Below are 21,072 nucleotides of genomic sequence, written 5' to 3'. Positions count from 1 at the left end.
CACTAAACACAGAAAGTGTGATAAGAGACTTAGGGACACAGGTGGACAGTGGTCTCACCTTCGATAACCACATCGCCACAACAGTCAGGAAATCCTTCTATGTGGCACACCTCATCACAAAGGGCTTTTCATCCAGAAAAAAGGAGGTCATTGTCCCACTGTACTCATCCCTCATTAGACCCATTATAGAATACAATGCCCCATTTGGTATGTACCTCTCAAGACATCTGCAACAACTGGAAAGGCATCAGAAATACCTCACTAAAAGAATCACAGGCCTAAAGCAGATGCCCTATGCTGACCGCCTTAAAAGACTCCAGCTATACTCTGTCGCATATCGTCTACTCAGAGGCGATCTCTGCTTAACATACAAGGCCATGTCAAACCCAGAGCTGTTGGACATGCTACACTTAAAGAAATCCCAATCCCTCAGAGCTACATGCTCTAGGGATCTAAACCTTGTCATCACAATAAACAAAACATGCTGGAGGGATAGGTTCCTGACCCAGAGACTCCCCAGACTCTGGAATAGATTGCCCATACATGTCAAGCAGAGTGTCTCTTTGGACCTCTTCAAGAGGAACCTTGATGATTGGATGGGAGAAAGGAAATTCACCCCAGGGATCACGTCAGTCGCCCTGCTAGACAGGGGTCCAGGAAAGTAAATAATGTGGGAAGAAATAGCCAGGGAATTGTTATGGCTAGGCTTGTATAAGCCCTAGGGCTGATAGCCTAGTACCAACCTATGAACCTATGAACCTAAACAGTCTACATTAATCATCACCCTAACCATCATATGAAGTATGCAGTGCAAGTCTGCAGATGAATTTCACCCCTTACATTCCATGTCCGTGACTGCTAGTGCTGTATCAGTCCCATTTAATTAAATCTAAGTTAATAAATGCTGTAAACAACAGGCTAACAGAGTAAATCTAGAACACCAAATAGTTCACGTATAACTACATAGCAATTTGGACTAAAAAATGTCCGTTCATAGATGGAATTTTGTGAGGTAGGTGCACACAGTGTTGTAGTAACAAGGGTTATCCCCAGGTCTCTTATTTTGTTGTCAGGGATCCAGGTCTCTGTGTGGTGACAGGCCTAGCCCACCAGTTCAGACCAATGTTTACCACATAGTTCCAGTTTTACCACATAGTTCCAGTTAATGTGTCACTTGGTCCTGGAATCTGCAAGTTGATTTGTCAACTGGAAGTTAGGTACTAGTATATTTCTCCCCTGGACCCAGATTGGGAATAATAGGCTTTGTACTCTTTCAGCTGACCTTCCAAGTGACTCAGCAATTTGGCTGAAAAGTAAATATGATGTCTGTCTGGGTTATGAGCAAAAGTTTGGAGAGAATAGGCAGCTGTGGCACAATCAGTATGATTTATCAGTCCATTAGAAACTTATAAATTAATTATATATTGAGATACCAGAAAGTGTATCATTACCCAGGTTTGTATAGCTGAAGACATGGATTAAAATCTCATTCAAAGCTACTATTTCATTACCAGAATCCTAGAACCAAGTTGGAGGTGGTGAACCTGCTGTGATAACTTCCACAACCTGTACTACTTTGGGCCAATCCTTATAGGCCCACTGGAAGCTGGCTGGGACCTACAAATTCCATGGTATCTTCTTCATCTTCTTCCTACAAATCTGTCAACGGTAGAAATCTCTTCTCTGTTGCTAATGCTGCCTGATATGTAGGTTTAGCAACAGGGCTCACATGTCAAACCGTTTTGCCACCTAGAATCATAGTGGGTCCTTTAGACTTTTTCTTATCCATGGAACTAGTGATATTACCTGGAGACAGCTGAAGTTTTCTCTTTGACTCTTCTCTGGTTTTATTCTTCTCCTGTGTGTTAGGAGGTTGTGCAGGATGTCTAACTAGGAAAGCTTTTGTCTCCCAGGATTCCACTAAAGGTGACTTTTGGTTACTGTTTTGGACCACAAACACAACTGAAAACGACATTTGTATTTGCTATTCATGTTTTTTGAATTTTCCTAGAATGGGAACTAGGGGATTCTACTTACTGAACAGTTCTTGGCTGCAGTCAGGCTAGAAACAAACACTGCACCCTCCAAAGGTGCATGTAGGACCAGCAACTCCCACTACCCTAAATGAAGTATCTCTGTTCACATAATTAAGACATTTAAAGACAAATTGTCTTGGTAAGTCAGAGTGTGTCCTTGTATTAATCCAATGAGCCCTCTCAATTTCAGGTGGTGATGGGGTGGGTGTTGAACTGTCTTGGGGTGAATGCTACTAGATCCTCACCTTCCACACCCTTCACCAGACTGAACACTCTAAGGTTATTTTAATGGACTGTAGTCTCCATATCATTCAACTTCAGCTGTCTTTGCCTTCCTCCCAGATCATCCAGATATTGTTTATGTACATTTAACAGATCCCAGTCATCTGTGGGTTTCTGATGTTTCAGTACCAGGCTCTTGGGAATAGCTGATACCTCCTGCTCCATTTCCACTCCTATCAATTTGACTTGTTTCACATCAGTTTGGATTTCCTGCACTAATTTTGTGAGGGAGGTTAAGGATGTCTACAGGAGAGCAAATTCCATGCATGACTTGACAGCTACTCTTACAGTTTTTTCTTTCAGTTTGTCAGCCGTTTTTGTCTGTTATTCCTCCCACAGAGCAAGAGGTTACACTACTTATAAACTACTGCTGTGGGTATCTAATATAAGCCTGTATTCCTTTGGTAGAATACAATCGTTAACTGTAGAACCCTTACAACCAGTTTTACACCATGCTTTTTATGAATTTATATTATTTCAGGTAGCCTGTGAAGCTCCTTTCACATCAAAACATCTGTACTTTTGCACTTCTCCGAGCAAGCCCAGCCTTCTCATGTGCTTTGCTATCTCTTTACTGTTTTTTAGATGTGACAGTGAAGAATTTAAGTCTGAAAAGTCATCATTGGCTAAGTATTCATGGACTGCCTTAATGAACACTGAATTGCATCTCAAGTATAATATGTTCTGCAGGAGTACGGTTAGTTGTGATGATTGGTGCATTGTTATGTGAGACTGCGTTTAAATTAATTGCTTAACTGATTGAAACCAAACACTCTTCTGTCATTATAAGTGATATAGTCATCATGTGTGCAGTGCTGAACTTTAAGTGGCAACCATGTGACTTTTAATGGCGGTTACTAGAATGTAGTAACATATGGATTGGGTTAATTTTACATTCCTCTTATACAAAGCACATCATACTATTTAAAGTAATACTTTGCATGACAATACAAACCTCTCCCAATTATGTGAAAAGCTATGTACTGATATCCGTGCCTGAAAATATAAGATTTTGTGACTTCTGACTTTAATTCACTGATGTCTGTACTCTCAGTTATATTTCTAAGGTGTTATACTCAATATTCTATGGTCCTGGTGATCGTGAGAAAGTGCTTGATGCTGAGTTACTGCAACGGTGTGATCTACTGGCTGCAGTGAAACCTCTAAATACTGGATGGTGCTACCTGTCTGAGACAGCCAATGAGAGATTCCACCACATGTTGTGGAAAGCTGATGAGTCCCGGTTGCCTTCTATTGGGTTACTTCACTCCAAGTCTTTATCGCATTATCTTGAAAATCACAGGGAATGCAGCTTAATCATCCTCCACATGTAGAGAGTCCACTTTCCACATGTAACTGTGTTTCTAATGTAAATCTGGTAAATCTTTACTAGTGCACACATGGAGGTGGACACGGATGCTATATGTGCCACCTTACTGTGCAAGAGAATCATCATGACATTGTCTCTTGCCTCCACCACTCTTGTTTATTGAGGAAATTCCTTATGTATATCCTACAATACTCTAATTATTTCTACATGATTGTCTGAAGCAGTGACCAGTAACTGCACTGCACTGTCACATTATTTGTTGGGCAGCCGAGGACTTGCATGTTTCAGGAGGTAACTGTGACATATGTCTTTGACTTGTGCACCTTTGTGCATGCATGATGTATGACAGTGAGTACTACTTACTCTGAAATGGTAACATCTTCCTCAAGGTGTTTGGGTTGTTTGTAAGACACTGGTGTTTTGCTATGTGGTGTCTCCCGTCCTCAACTGCAATATTATATCCTCATTCTCTTGAGTGTGTGACCCAGTGTCACTGCTAATGGAGTTATAGGATCATAGGAAGTTACTAGGCTAATTGCTCTAGGACCCTTACAAGCCTAGCTAAGTTCTACCCTTATTTCCATGATCAGCACTTATTGCCCCTGTCCAAGAGAGGCACAGATAGAACCCCTGGGGTGAATTTACACTTACACATCTAATTGTCCAGATTGTATTTGAAGAGGACCAATGAGGTGCTCTGGTTGACATGAAGTGGGAGTCTGTTCCAAAGGTGTGGTAGCTTCTGAGAGACAAATCTATCCCTCCAACAGGTTCTATTAATGTCACATACCAGGTTAAGGTCTTTAGAGTAAGTAACCCATGTACTATTTGGCTTGGGGATAAGAAGAATTTCCAATAAAACAGGGTCATAGATTGCCTTTTATGCAAGGCAGAGATCATCTCTGAGTAGTCTGTATGAAACAGAATAAAGTGATAGTGATTTCAGATGATCCACATAGGACAGATGCTGAAGACCTTGAATTTTCCTTGTTAGGAACCTTTGTGGTCACTCAAATTGCTGCAGGTCTTTAGTAAGGTACATACCAAAAGGGGTGTTGTACTCAATTATTGGCCTGATGAGGGGAGAGTACAGGGAGGTTATAGCTTCTTTTTTTTCTGGAGGAAATGCCCTTACACATGAGATGAGCAATATAGAATGCCCTTCTTACCACTGTGGAGACATGGTGATCAAAAGTAAGGTTGTTATCAACCTGTGTGCTGTTGATGTGGTAGTTAGGAGGAACAATGCTCTTACCAAAAGGGATGATAATACATTTTTTGCATTGAGTTTAAAGCCATGACTTTGGCACCAATCATTTGTATGTGTAAGACCCTCTAGTAGGATGTTGACATCATTTGGAGATTTTATGAAAACTCCCAGTTTGCAGTCATCAGCAAACTTTGTCAGCCACAGACCTTTAGTTTTTGCTTGTACTTTGGAGAACCAGATTCCAAACAATAACGCTCCCAGGACTGATGCCTGTGGAACAACACTGGTCACAGGTCTGCTGTTGGTGGTAGATTCTCCTATTCTGACTATATGTGTACTACCAGTGAGCCAGTTAGTGACCCATCTAATGATATAAGGATTGATACCTAGCTGGGTGAGTTTGTCAATGATGCCTGAGAGAGGGATAGTGCCAAATGCCTTGACTAAGAATAGATAGGCTCCATGCACAGATTTCTCATCATCCAGGGCCTTGCTGACTGTCTCAAAGAAGTCCACCAGGTTTAACAGGCATGATCTCCCTTTGATAAATCCAAACTGAGTAGGGTCAAGTGCTTGGAGATTACCTATATCTTTGTTGAAAAGGCTCATGATGATTCGCTCCATGGCCTTGCAGATAAGGCTAGTCAGGCTAATAGGTTTATAGTTCACAGTGTCAGTGGAAGCACCACCTTTGTGCAAGGGAATAATGGTCGACATTTTCTATTCAGCTGTGACAAAGCCAGTGCTTAGACTATGATTGAAAAGAGTACCCAGTGATGTCACTAATTCTTGTTAGAGCCCATGTAGGAAGCATTCTGGGAAGCTGATTTAGAAATGTATTATATAAATGAAGCTTAGCCAAGCTGAGCTCTATGAATTGCACTGTAGGAAAAGCATAGTCCCCTTCCAATAGACATAAAATGGCTTTGGCTATTAAAGGGCGAGCTGCAGTTATGGGTGCTGAGAGCAGGAATTTATATGATGTAGTAGCACATCTCATTCACACTATGTGCTAGACAATCTGAATATCTTTATAATGCATTAACAACCATTTGAGCTTAATTCAGTCATTCTCCCACCATATCAATAATACTGTTGCAATAGTCTGAAAAACAAATATATAGTTATTGTGAAAGGGGAAAAATAAAAGGAGCCAAGTTAAGTAATGGCACTGCTAAGCACCTACTGACCTCCTTAATGATTAATGCAGAATGAAACACTACATGCATTACAAGCTTTACCTCATTCTAAAACAGAAAATGTGAGGGAAAAATGTGTTAAAGCATATGCACTTGTATATTTGTAGACATCTATGCAAATAGAAATGCCCTCCAAAACAAAAAAGGAAGGTGGTAAGCTATACAGGTATTAAACTACAAAAAATTCTCAATTTAATGAAAAAATAAAACAGTACCTCTGAAAAGAAAAGGTAGCAGCCTATGTCAGTTTTGCATTCCTGTTGTTAAAGAGGCCTCTGTTACTTTCCTGAAGTAATTGCTAGTGGTATGTTCCACAGGCTCACTCAAACTTGAAAAAAATGAAAGTAAAAAAAAATTGTCATTTTACACTAACTGATTTTTATACATTTTACAATGTTTCAGATGGGCCAAAATGTTGCGTGCATTTCTGTGAAATCGCACATTTACATAAAGGCACAGCACTGCTAGTTTCCAATTACCTTAATTTGTATTAGCTTTAGCCTTAAAAAAATCATTGCATGCACCCACTGCTTTATCAACTGTTGCAGATATCCAGATATCTTGTCTCACAAAGACCTCTCTCACCACAAGCAGTGATGCATCTTCATACACTCTTCTGCCCTTTATGGCACTTCCCAGTTTTGGTAGCATCAGTAATCCACAAAATGTTGCAGTCTATCCATTTTTTTTACTTATACCAACCATTTCCTCCAACATCATTTTGAAAGCCATAACCATACTTATACAGCACCCCTCTCCTTTCCAACTGCCTCACAAATAAGTCATTATGATCACAAACCTCCAAGAAATCTATCTTTTTTGTCAATGAATATACAAAGCATTGTCAATAAAAACACCCTCCTTCAGTCCTGAATTTCTCAATATAACCAGAAATACTTGCCCTATCTGAGACATGTCTAAAACCTCATGTTACAAACTGTGAAATTCTTCCTCCTGGTTATAATATTCTTCGACTGAATAGAAGTAAAAAAAGAGTGGAGGAGTAGCTATACTCTACTCTGACCAGCCCCCCCCCCATAGCTATCCCTGATTTTTGCCCTGCAGAAATACTTATAGCAACCTGTAACTTAAATCAACGCAAAAAACTTGTCATTGGAGCAATCTACATGATCAAAGGTAAAAACATTACCATACTTGAGCAGTTTTTTTCTTGGATTTCTACATCCATTCCCTATGAAACTATCATCCTTGGGGATATGAACATTGACTGGAACCTTGTTAATACTGCATCCCCTACCTACTCTATAAACTTTTATGCCTTTACCCAGCTGATCACCTCGCCCATCACCAGCAAAAAAATTCCCAGAACAGCTTGGTCATTGACTCGATATTAGTATCCAACCCCCAAGTACTATCAACCCTTCCACTCTACCTAGCTCCCTTAGTGACCTCCTCCCTACCTCAGTAGTAAGACACTCTCCCAGTCTTAACAACAGTCACCAATACAAAGAGCCTAGTAACCTTAAAAATGAAACCCTGTCACCCTAAACAAATTACTGTCCACTGCAAAATCATCATTCCTACACATATTACACCTTATTGAGGCTGTCCAAAGCTTCAACAATATATTCCTGGATACCCTTAACACCCTGGCTTCCAGTAGAAAAATTAAGTTTAAATGTAATTATGCACCATGGCTAAATCAGGCAAATGGATCACTTATGAACAAGAGAGATAGTGCCTGGAGAGCATGGAAAAAAATAACAACTCTACTTTCCACCTGAACTTATATAAAAAGCTTGGCAACCTAAGGAAAACTCAGGCCCTACTAGACAAAAAAAAAAATTATCAAAACTCTCTGAGCAACCCACATTCCAACCCGAAGAAATTCTGACAGTCATTAAACAAATTCCTATCTCCAGGGAAGCCCTCTTCACCAAACCCCTTCCCTAACAAACCTTCTAATGAAACTGCAACCCTACTTAACAACTTTTTCATTGAAACAATAGAAAAGTTTACTAAACCAGAAACTCTTGATATTAAGACTCCACCTCCAACCTCAACTCTTCCCTCATTCTCCCTAGCACCAGTAGCAACTTCCATCATCAGATCACTTCTTAACAAACTCAAACTCTGTTCCCCATCAGCCGACAAACTCCCTCCACTATTTTTCAGACATGCAGCTGAATCTGTAGCATACCCTGTATCTATACATATCAATATATCCATTCAAGAAAATACAGTACCAGATATCTGGAAAAATTTCTTCTTAATAACCCTCCACAAATTCTACAGAACCCTCAAATTACAGGCCTATTGCCATATTATTCCTCTTTTCCAAGATACTGGAAAAATGTATACATAGACAAATACTAAACCACCTCTTACAAGCAAACCTAATTATACCCACAGAGCGTTGTTTCTGACCCTCGCACAGCACTACCACTGCCCTCCTGTCTTTCACACATAACAATGCCCAAGTCAGAGATAATAATAAACTCATATCAGCTCTATTCCTTGACCTATTCAAACCATTTTATACCATTTCTCATCCCATCCTCCTAAACAAACTTTCCAACCTACTACCTCCACTATCTCCTGATTTAACAGCTACATCTCAAACAGTTATCAGTCTGTCAGATGGCAAACATCCTTCACCCCTTCTTATCATGTTAAGACCGGTGTTCCCCAGGGTTCTATCCTGGGCCCCCTACTTTTTAATATATTTACAAATAACCTCCATGTCTTCTGGCCACACTCTACCTTAACACAGCGCGCAGATGTTTCCACAATTATTAACAATACACAAAATCTCCACACTGTCACTCAACAATCTTTGCACCTAGTACTGAAAAACAACCTGCTTCTTAACCCCCAAAAGACCAAGCTTCTCTTTTTCCTTCCAAAAAACCTCAATCCAGCAAAAGACAACTTTGTCTCATCCTTAGATAATACAATTATTACTACTGACTCAAACACCAAATTGCTTGGCTTTACTATAGAAGAACAATTAAAATTCGACCTACATATCTTAAACTGTATCAAAAAGTCTAATAAAAAACTAGGTCTTGTATACCGCAACAACAAATATATACCTAACAAATATAGACCTATACTGGCTCAAACATTTATTCTACCATCCCTGCTATATGCTGCTCCCATACTTATTAACCTCCAAAATAATCTTTTAACCAAATTAGAAACTACCAATAAGCCAGATTTGCAGCCAGTAATAGCTACAAATCCCTTCATTGTATATCCTTGAAAAGCTTAAGATGGTCTGAGCTCCCTCACATGCTTCCAGTATCACAACTACAAGTTGCACACAGCATCCTAAATAGCACAACTCCTGCCCTGCCCTTACATCCATAATTACACCCTACACACCCAATCATGACCTCAGAAGCAGACAACAAAACTTTCTGCAAGTGACCAACCCAAACAAAAATATTGGAAAATACTTTAAAGTCATTCAATTGCATACTCATGAAACAACCTTCCATTGTCCCTTAGCACCACTACCAAAAGTGGCAAATTCAAAAGGCAACTAAAAATTCATTTCCAACATACGTAGATCTGTACTTATCAGGAAACTACCTAATAAATTTTTATTTTTCTCTCTATTAACATATTTGCCCAGTGTCTACCTAAACTGCCTACATATATTACTCTCTCTGCAGTTAGTACCTATGCTATTAAATGCATCTTTGTTGTACTATGTCATGATATTACTCTGATTTTTTTATTTTTTTTTTATTGTAGGCCTTACTACATTCCTTGTAAATAAGTTAATGCCATCTGAATTTCTCAAACATATTGTTACTGCATTCTCAAAATACTGTACTTTTGCATGTATATATTCATATTGTATATTCTCTGTGTTTTTATATGATTATCTTACAACTTGAATTGTTAGTTTTTTTCTTATTTTTTTGATTACTTTACTGGAGCTTTTCTCCTCGGGTCTCTGCTGAAAAAGAGCTCTCTGGGCCCAGTCAGACTAACCTGGTTAACAAACATAAAAATAAAATAAAATAAATTAAAGCGTTCGCTACCACTTTTTCTTAGACATCTCAACCATTTTCTTCTGATGTCTATGTAGCTTATCCTATAAGCACATGCTCCAGTCTGTTTATGAATAATGTAGACTACATCCCATTCTAGATAATTCCTTGCATTTCCTCATCAAGTTATTCCAGTTATGCCAGACACAAAAACAATAATGAAACAAAGGTATCTAGTGACTGTATAGCTTACATGGCTGTGATTCGTTTTACTCATACCTATCATGTGTAAGATGTTGATTAATTATCATTCTTGTGAAAGGAAACATAATCTGCATTGTCTGCTGTTTACGTATACTCCACCAATTAATATCACTCTTTTGTTTTGCTGTATCATTTTAACTATTGGCTTGACAGTATCTGTCTTTATCCTTGTTGAATAAGATCACTTAGCTAACTGATAAACATGGAAAACAAAACAAAGCAAATAGTTGTTGAAGTCCACAGTTATCAGACTTCCCCTTAAAATCTATTCAGTCATCTGTGTAGACCACCACCTAATGCCATTTCTCTACATTAACTAATTCATTCTGTGCTGTACCGCCCTCGCTATCTTCTTTTTGTATTCTAACAAAATGTTTCTTGCAAATGACTCCTTATCCCCCTTACCAATATTCACACAGAGCTCTCTGTCAGTAAACTTGCCATACTCTGCTTATGGAATGCCTTCCCTTCCCGCCCAATGTGAGCTCATTTATATTATTTAAGTATTTCCTCTAAAAAAAGTCCCAGTGTCCTTCAAAATCAAAATCCATCTACTTTTTAACATCTGAATTCTCCCATTCAGATTACTTTCATAAGTTCCTAGACAAAATATCAAATTTATTTTTAAAACTTTTTTTTTCTTATTCAAACATGTATGTACAACAATCTTATGTTTGTCAGTGTTAAAATACTTAGTGTTTTTAGTCTTTTATACCAGCTTGTATAACATTAGCTTATTTTTACTGTATTATGGAGATTTTCTCCCTGGGACCCCGCTGAAAAAGGGCTATGGCTCAGTCAGACATACCCGGTCAACAAATGTAAAATAAATAAATACATGATGTTTCTTTATGGCATTAATGCACTGCACTTTTTGACTGAATTAACATACAGAGATCAGGAAATGGTATACAGGAGTTCTGGAGCTCTTGCCCTCTAATGGCATGTTTGCACATTTGACCCCTGTTTTACCAGCTGCTCATTTGCCCTGCCTCATCAGATTTTACCTCTGGAGACTGAGCCTTAAACCACCAACATACTTTTTAACTCCTAGCCTATCCTTGCCATCCCCTACCTCTGTGCAGCATCACCTGCCATAGGACTTCTTATAATTATTTTCATCTGGACTACCTGTTCACAATGAATCATCACTCTGCTGTTCAAGAAGTGAAGTCTCCCCTGAACCCCTTTCTTCTAAATGTCATCTTTCTTCCTGCTGTCTCTCCATTGTGTCTTCCTGTATGGCCAGATCTACATTTCATTCTCCTTCATCAGTCATCACCTCTACCTGTCATAATCCTTTGAATTTGCTTTAACTTTCATCATCATATTATTCATTGCCTCACCTGTTCTTTTGTCTTTTGCTTCTGTCTTCTATATTTTGCCTGCAATCTTTTAACTAAAGGTATGTATGTCCACCTCTTCACTGACCTTCTCCTTCCAACCTTCTCCCACCTTGGCATTTTTTTTCTTGTCTTTTTTCTGTTTCATAAGTCTAAATTAGCCTACCCATAACTTTTCTAGCTCCCAGATAATAACATGAAGTTTTTAATGTACTACAAATGACACATCCCCATCTTCCTAATGGTTCCTGAGACAAACATCTGTCACATATCCCAGACACATCATCAGCCTTTGTCCTACTGCTCAACCTAAGGCAGACATTATATTTCCTTTTTACGTATCCTTTCTATCTTGCAGAATTTTCATGAAGTTGTAAACACATCTTCCATTTATCTGCCTTACTAACTCATTCAGCCTGCTATTCACATACTGTCTTAATTTCCACTTTTACTAAATGCCTACCCTTCCCTTCCAAAAACATCACTAAACCAAACCATTCCTCCTTCTCCAAAAGCACCCATAATCCAAGCCTAAATTTCATCTTTTTTTTTTTTACTTTTAACATGAAACTTGCAAAAAAGAGGAGGGGGGTTACTCAACAAAGCAGCAGATATTCAGATTTGTAATTTAAAGCTTGAGGCAGTTTGTCAGATTGTTTTGGAGAAAACATCCTTTTGTTTTCTGAAATGGATGGTGGTACATCTCTAAAAACATAAGCAAAATTCAACATATAGCAGAGCAATAGAAAGGACTGGATGTGGTTGATCCAGATGCACACATTGTGTTGTTTCATCATTATGACTACTGTGAAAAAAATTAGACTTCCTTAAGGTGTGACCAGATCAGATGATTTACTTTATCCAGAGGTTATGTTGATGCATCCATCACAGCAAGAACTTTCTTAAGGGATAGAAGACTGACCTTGGAAGGAATTTATAAAGACATTTCACAGATAGTTGATGGTAGCCTAGAGTTATATATGAATAGACAGAGGCAACTTTTCTACAAGCCCTTAAAAATCCCTGTAGCCGCCATGATCTGCTTTTAATTATTCAGAGCATTCCTTATTTATATATATATATATATATATATATATATATATATATATATATATATATATATATATATATGTATATATACCTGGTTTCTCTAGGCAGGTAAGTCCTGGAGTTTGATGTTGTGGTCTCCAGCACTTTGATCTTTCGATATTATGGTTTCAGAATTTCTGTTTTCAAGATTGTGTAATTCCAGATTGTAATACTAAATGTATGTTTCTCTCTCTCTAAATATATATTCATGTGTATGCTTTTTCTAACTAAATAATCAATTTATTTATGTATGTATTTTGTTAACTGTCCAAACCTGATAGGCTCAACTATCTTTTTTAGGAGAAAAATTAGATCACTTTCTTATTAAGTGAATGGCTTAGAGCTAGTTTGTGGGTAAATAGAAAATGGGATAGCAAATCCAGGGTAACAGGATGAAACATGGTAGAAGTTTACAGCTTTAATTCTTTGCATTAAACTGTATAACTGCAGCTTTAGTGGGCATCTGTCCTCTTTCTAAATTGAAGAAGAGATATGTTATGCATGCTCTTAGACAAATGCTTTGGTCTCTATTTAAATTAAACATTTTATGTAACTGTAATCCCTCATCATGGCACCAAACCAGTGGAGCACATTGCCTGCTACTATAACTGTTCGTGTTGATGTCTTCAGTTAAAATACCCTATCCTAAAGCCTTTTTTAGCACCAAGACTAAACAAAGCTTTTCTCAAGTGAACAAGCTACTTGTCTGTCACTGCAACATGGTAAGTGGCAGCCGAGACTGGTGTATATGAGTGAAGTATTTTCTAATTAAATTGTTTTTGATATCATTGTATAATTATTATAACCAATTAATTGATTATTGATTATATGCTCATCCTATTATTTATATTAAATGCACAGCAGAATTATGACTTAAATATATCCATGTTTGGAACACTTCACTTACATATTTAGCAAGTGTGTAAATAATACAAATCTAATAAAATATATTAACAGTGTGAAAATGTAAAATTGAAAGAACACCAGATATGGAAACTTGCAAGTTGAAGTTTACAATTCTGCTTTTGAAAATGCATCATGGAAAGTTGAAAGCAAGGCTAAAGTTATAACAATGTGCCCAGTTAGCTATAATACTTCATCTTGCACTTAGTACAGAGGATTGAGACTATAGATTGTCAGACTGCTATCCGTTGTCCAAAATTTAATATCACCATTTTCCGTTAGTCTTCTGCATAACCCTGAACAAGTCATTTAACCAGACAGTGCTCCCAGTTTATCCCGGTAAATAGTACATTACCATCCTTTGAGTCTATGTAACTGACAAATCAATAAAATTGTTAAAAAAAATAAGTAGTAGTAAAAATTGTTGGCCACCATCAATGATGCAGCAGGTCACATGGGATAGTACTTGAAACTGTTGGCAAACTGTAAAACAATATAAGGCTGCTATTTCTCCTTATTTTTGCTTCCAGTTTAATCTTTCTAGTTTAGTAAGTTCCCATTTCCACATGAAATTTATTTTATTAGATAATTATTAATAAGTTACAAGAATACATACATTGCTAGATTATTTAACTTGCTAGTTTTTCTTATTTATTTTACCTGCTGTTTGCTGTCCCTGTAAGATCTTATGCAAGCTCTTATTCTTGATTCCAGAACTGTGCTTTGATATTATCGTGTAAAGTCATCCTTGTTCGAAACCGGAAATGAAGTTGTGAACTGTGCCAGTCATACTGTAATGCTTGAATTGAAAATATAATATTTAACAATCTGGCATGTTAAAAGTAGACACTTGAGGTTCCCCAAGTGAACAGCTTCTGCACACAGATGAGGTTTTCTTCAGTTATTCTTGCAAGATTAGCTTAACAGACAATCAACAATTTATTAGATTAAAAAAGGAAAAAGATAAAAAAAAGATTTAAATTAATTTGACAGTCATTAAAATTCTGTGCTAAGAAATTAGTTATTTTGAGGCACATTCTGTAAAAAATACATTGATTTTATATTTTGGAAAGTGTTTCTCAGTTTGTTTCATAAAAATATTGTTGCATGGAATAAGTATCTGTAACAAATAACCAAATAGTAATAGGAAAATATTCACTGTGTCCACATCAAAATAATTCTTTGGAAAACTAAAATTGCATAGCATTCTGCAGTGACATGTTTGAAATGAAGATTCTGCCAATGACGTAAAATGAGATACCATAACAGTACTGCAAGCTAAGGCATAAGTAAATAAAGTATCTGTGTATGTTTGTGTGTGTGTGTGTGTGTGTGTGTGTGTGTGTATGTATATATATATATATATTTATATATACACACACACACACACACACACACACACACACACACACACACACACACACACATATATATACATATGCACACATGGATACCTACATACATATATCAGTCAGTCAGTGAAATGCATACATAAAAGTATACATCCTGGTAACACAAGTACAGCTTCCTGGAAAGGTAAGGTGTTCTAGAAAGATTTCAATTATGTTACAGCAGTTTTTTAGTCACAAATTGTGAAGATGAATTAAAAATATATGCATTGAAAATAAACATATTCAGCATTAATGGGATTTTTTAAACTTCAAGGAAGGAGTAGTTTCTTTATTGAAGACATATGTTGTATTGCAATTTGTCCTTGGCACAGTAAAAAAAAAAAAAAATGTTGCATAGCCAATCTAATTTGAAACTTCAAAGGAATTAGATAACATGGAGATATACTGCTGCGAAAATCGAATAGACTGGGAGTATGGGAATACACATCATTATTTGTGGTGTTTACAAATACACTAATGAAAACAATTCCCTTAGGCAATGTGAACATTTAATAGGAGAGGTTTAAAAGATAAATAGACATACCAGAAAGAGCTTAAAAGCTGTAACCTGACTCTTCATACACAACATGGTATTCTCTGTAGACTGAAGGTTTGTATTGTTTTACTAATTTATTTTAGTAAGAAGAACAATTCAAAGAGCCTTATCTATTTTGTATCCTTTTGTTTTTTGCAACTTGGAGTAGGGAAATATGATAAAGAAGATATTGTGCTTGAAAGACTCAAATTAATTACCAAAATGATGATCAGGGCTGACATACAGTAGCAGATGATTGTTGTGAGGCAACCCATTTTCTGACTGATTTTTCATATTCTTGCAAAGCTTTAAAATGACTCTTATAAATAATGCAGAAGCTTAATTTTCCAGCAGATGTTAAAGTATATTTATTAAATGTATTTGCTCTTAGTGAAAGTAAGGCTTGATTCATTTCCCCTTTTACATAGTCTGTGGGGCAATCACTAATCTAATAATATGATCACACACACACACACACACACACACACACACACACACACACGCACACACATACTGACAATCAGATAGAACATGGACAAAATATAACAATATCAATTTCCTTAGCTCATTTTCTTTTATTTGCTTTAATTTGCTAACCAGGAAAGAGTACCAATGCTCACAGCTCATTTCAGACTCAGTCTAGGAGTTTAGTGTCAGTTGTAATCATTTCTCAGGAATGAAGAGAGGGATCTATGGAAGGAGAGAAAGATGTGGGGGTGTCTTGTGGTCAAGTTTCAGCAGTAGTCCACATTCTCTTTCCTACTATATTGTAGTAAATTTCTAGCTGTTGATGACATTAGTGTGAAATTGACAGTTGTTAGATTCTGTTGTTGTGTCTTTATGGAGTTGTTTTTGCTTCATTATTTCACACTCATATTTGGCACTTCTCGGCATTACCACAGACAAACTCATAGTTTTTGTTGTACATGACCATTTCCTGATCTGTAAAGTCAGTTCTCAATTAGTTGCATTCAGTACCTTTCATTTTTGCTGGTAGATAAACCTCAGTAGCAGGCATTGTTAAAAAAATGGGTGATTTCTCGCTCTCTCTTTTCACACTCAGTAAATACCACATTTTATACTATTTAAATTTCTTCTTAGTCTTATCTAATATGTCATGTATTTCTAGCAAATATACATAAATGGATTTACCTCTAATATGCTACTTAAAAGCTTGACTCCTTTGACATTAACTAGATAAAAAAATAAAAATAAATAAAAACAAATAAATCATTGCTTAAACCATGGAAAACTTTTATCACTGATAGTATGTCACAGATACTAAATGGCAATAGTCTCAAGTTCCTTTAAAGCAAGCATCAAGGTCAGGTTGAAAAATTTGCAATCACTGTTAATAAGCAGTCATTAAAGGCTATGCCCAACTAGTATTATAAGACAAAACATTTTGTATATTTTATTAAAGGCACATATTTTAAACAATCCTTGACTTTCTCCAAATTTTAACATTAAAAGCCATCCACAATAGATTTTGATTTTCTAAGTAACACTTTTGGCCTCATATAAAATTTATAGGACTACAATACTGCATATCTGTTTATCTCACTTTCCTCATTAAAAGTAATCAGAATTATTATTATTATAATGCTATCATTATCATCTGAATCTCATCTAGCATACAACATGCCTCTTGCTTCTTGCAAAAAAAAAAAATATATATATATATATATATACATACATACATATATATATATATATATATATATATATATATATATATATATATATATATATATATATATATATACCCCAAGCTGAGTGGAACAGGAGATCCACTCATGTGCACGTTGTAGTGCGATCTTGGAGTTGGTATCTTTAAGTAGCAGGGGGTTTGGGGGGTGCTGGTGGGAAAAACCTTAAAATGAAAGGTTGCTGTCATTAGGCAACTCACTGACTGTGATACTGCTTTTGGCATGTAACAAGGAGGTCAGTAATATGAAGTTTCACTGATGTGAACCTTTGTGCTTTTCGTCTCTGTGTTGTGAATGTCAGTCTACTGAGATTTTGGTAATCTCAAGTAGACCCATATATATTTGTATGTATGTATATATATATATATATATATATATATATATATATATATATATATATATATATATATATATATAATGTGGTTATTGTTTCCACCAATGTTGTTTGTGGATGTTCCATAAGATTATACTGAGTGTATGCATGGAAGACAAACTTTTCATTAGCAGGCTATGGATTAAGGTACAGACATTATAGTAAGACATTAGATTAAGTTTAAGCCATTTCACTTCTGCCAGTAGTGTTATTTTAAGTTGGGTATGGTTGTAAATGCACAGACTCTGATACATGTTGACTGAAAGAATATGATGATATAGATAACTCCTGAGACATATATTGGGAATGAGATAAAGAACTGCTCCATCTGGACCACTTTCAGGATTAGCCCAGGATAAATTGCAATCAAATCGAGTGATTCATTAATTTCCAACACATACAAAGAGAGAGACATTTTGTCAAGATACATAGATTTGAATGTTGTCAATATTTAGACAGCTGTAGGTTATTTACAATAGGCACAAATTGTGTTAAGTGGCCAGAATCCTTTGGAGAATATCAGTATACAACACATTACTACCCAAAATATTTTAATTGCTGTAAAATGCTTTGGAGGCTTGTCTTACTTTTGTGATTATTGTATCAGTGTAGGATTTGAAAGAAACAGTGAGATCAAATCATTCTCTTTCAAGTAGGATTGTTTTACACGATTCATGCCTTTGATGTCATTGGGCTTTATAAATCAAGTGTTGATTGTCTAGATATAATGTTTTGTAAAAAAATGATACTTTTAGCTTTATTTTGCTACATTTAAGGTCATTTAATTGACAGACTTTCTTTTATATAGTGTTGCTTTGTTGATTTTGGGTGGCTGTAGTGGTGCAGCGGTTGGCGTTGCTGCCTCACAGCAAGAGGTTCTCTTGTTCAGTTCTCAGCTGGGGTGCCTACTGTGCAGAGTCTGCATGTCCTCCCTGTGATCACATCGGTTTCAACCAGGTGCCCTGGTTTCCTCCCAAAGACATGCTGTAGGTGGATTTGACACTCTAAATTGGCCTTAGGTGTTAGTGTGTGCATGTGTGTGCCTTCTGTGGAAGGTTGGGCACTGGGATGGCAACTCGACACTGTGAAACTCCACTGCCAGTCTTGAGCAGACAGGTGATCTGGTGTGGCGACCCCTAAGCTGAAAAAGCCAAAAGAAGAAGTATTGATTTGGGGATTTGTTTTTTTTTTTTTAATTTTTAGGATAATAATGTTCACAAAGTGTATGGACTACTGGGTCTATATTAAATTAGCAAATGCTTAAAAAAGCGAATGTTGATTTATCAACCCCATGTAAGCGAAAGCTAACAATCCTGAACACTTAGAACAGTGATTTTTTTTCCAAGGGAAAAAAAATCGCTGTTCCACAAAATAAATAAATAAATAAATAAGCTTTAAAACATTACATAAACTTGGGGGGGCGGCTTTGCCCTCCCACACCCCCCTACTTAAATATACCAACTCTTAGATCGCACTACAGTGACAAAAACTGCAAAGGTGGCCAAGCAAATTCTTTCCCAGGGAAAGAACTCGGTTATATGCCATTTCGGTATTTTGCCATTTTGTGCTTTCAAGTTTGATCAAGACGCATTCGAAAGAATGCGTCTTCAATCATATGATAGGAAGCCGGACTACCTATGTGGTAGTTTTTATGGCATATTACTGAAAAATATCTAAAACAGTGAACAACACAGTTATTAGGTTCTGGGTCATTATTTTCTTATGAATGACATTCTAGAGTATATATTGCTAATCATAGCTCTGAGTGTTCTAACAGTGTTTTCATCAGCTGCAGACCATGGTGGTGATGCCAGCTTCTAAAAACTGTATACAAGAATGTTTTAATATTTCTAATGCTTTTCTTGAAATCAGCTAAGATTCTTTCTATTAGATGGCCATGACACAAGTTTGAAAGGAAATGGTATCTAAATCTCCAGAGAGCAGTGTATATATAGAACATTCTTACATGAATCTGCCATACAATAACATGATTTGGTAAATCCAAAATACTTATCTACAATTTTCTTTTTTAACCATTTGTGTAGTGATTGAAAGTTGGGTGATTAGCAAGCAGTGCTCACTTGCTTTGCAAGTTCTGCTTTTTTGAAATGGTACTGCTATAGCTCTAATTTCTAGATGTCTGGTATAGATTATGAGGTTAGGAAAAGATTTCTGAGGAGACAGAGATGTTTATTTTTGAATGGTTGTACTAAGGTGAAAAAGAATGGATACCAGACACTTAGCTTAGGGATTGTATCTTAGGTCATCTTTAACAGCTGCATTCAAAATATTATGATTGTGATTTGTGATCAAAATTTCCACAGAGTCCATTTAATTGGCCTTAATTCCTATATTTTAATTGTAGCCTTAGTGTCATAAGTTCTTAAAAATATTTATAATACACAAAAGTATGAGGAAGGGAAGAAAAAAAATAACATAATAGGAGGGAAGATTGGATCCAGTTAAATAGAAATTATTTATTCATGAAATCACACATATTTAGATTGTGAACACATACCCATGGATTTACTAATCTGCCGTGCAGAACTAAACTATTTCTGCACGTAAGTGGCAGTTTAAGAGGAGGATGGCAGTGTGCCATGCATAATAATGAAGGTGCACTGCCGGAGCTCCAAATCCTACACTAAGCATGGACGAGTGCAGGGGGTGTGTCTGAGAGCAGACCTCTCAGAATAAACATATTCACAGCCACATAGGTAGAAACAGCACTCTCCAAAGCTAAGAATACAGCATCCATGGGACCAGATGACATCCCAGGCTGTGTACTACATGAACTACAAAATGAACTGGCACCCCACCTAAGTGTCCTGTTTAATCATAGCCTCACCTCAGGCTTCGTGCCCTCTGAGTGGTGCACAGCTACAGTTATCCCACTCCACAAGGGAGGATCCGCCTTGAATCCTGGGAACTACCGTCTCATCAATCGGACATGCCTGATCTGCAAGGGCATGGAACGCATTATCATGGAACTTATAAACAAAGACATTGGCACCCTTCAAACACTGGACCCCACCCAGTTTGGGTTTGTGAAGGGCCGATCTTGTCTCCTGAATCTGATTGACTTCTTTGAATCAGTCTCCAGAGCTGTGGATGAGGGTAAGGCAGTCCACACAGCCAATCTGGACCTTGCTAAGGCCTTCAACACCATCCCCCACTCTGGAATCATAGATAAACCTACTAAGCTGGGCATAAATCCCTATGTCACTCGATGGGTTGCCAACTGGCTTACTGACAGAACCCAGACTGTAAAAGTAGCAGACTCCGAATCCAGCTCCAGACAAGTGACAAGTGGAATGCCTCAGGGTTCAGTCCTGGGACCACTCTTGTTTGGCATCTACTTCTCTGAAGTACAAGCCAACACTAAGGGACTCTGGCTAACAAAGTTTGCAGATGACTGCAAACTGGGAGCCATTATAGAATCC

Source organism: Protopterus annectens, chromosome 8.part1 (genome assembly GCF_019279795.1).
Source record: "Protopterus annectens isolate FY-2018-M chromosome 8.part1, PAN1.0, whole genome shotgun sequence".
In the NCBI taxonomy this organism is placed as follows: Eukaryota; Metazoa; Chordata; order Ceratodontiformes; family Protopteridae; genus Protopterus; species Protopterus annectens.
The sequence above is the reverse complement of the archived record's forward strand: the minus strand, read 5'-3'. Positions refer to the sequence as shown.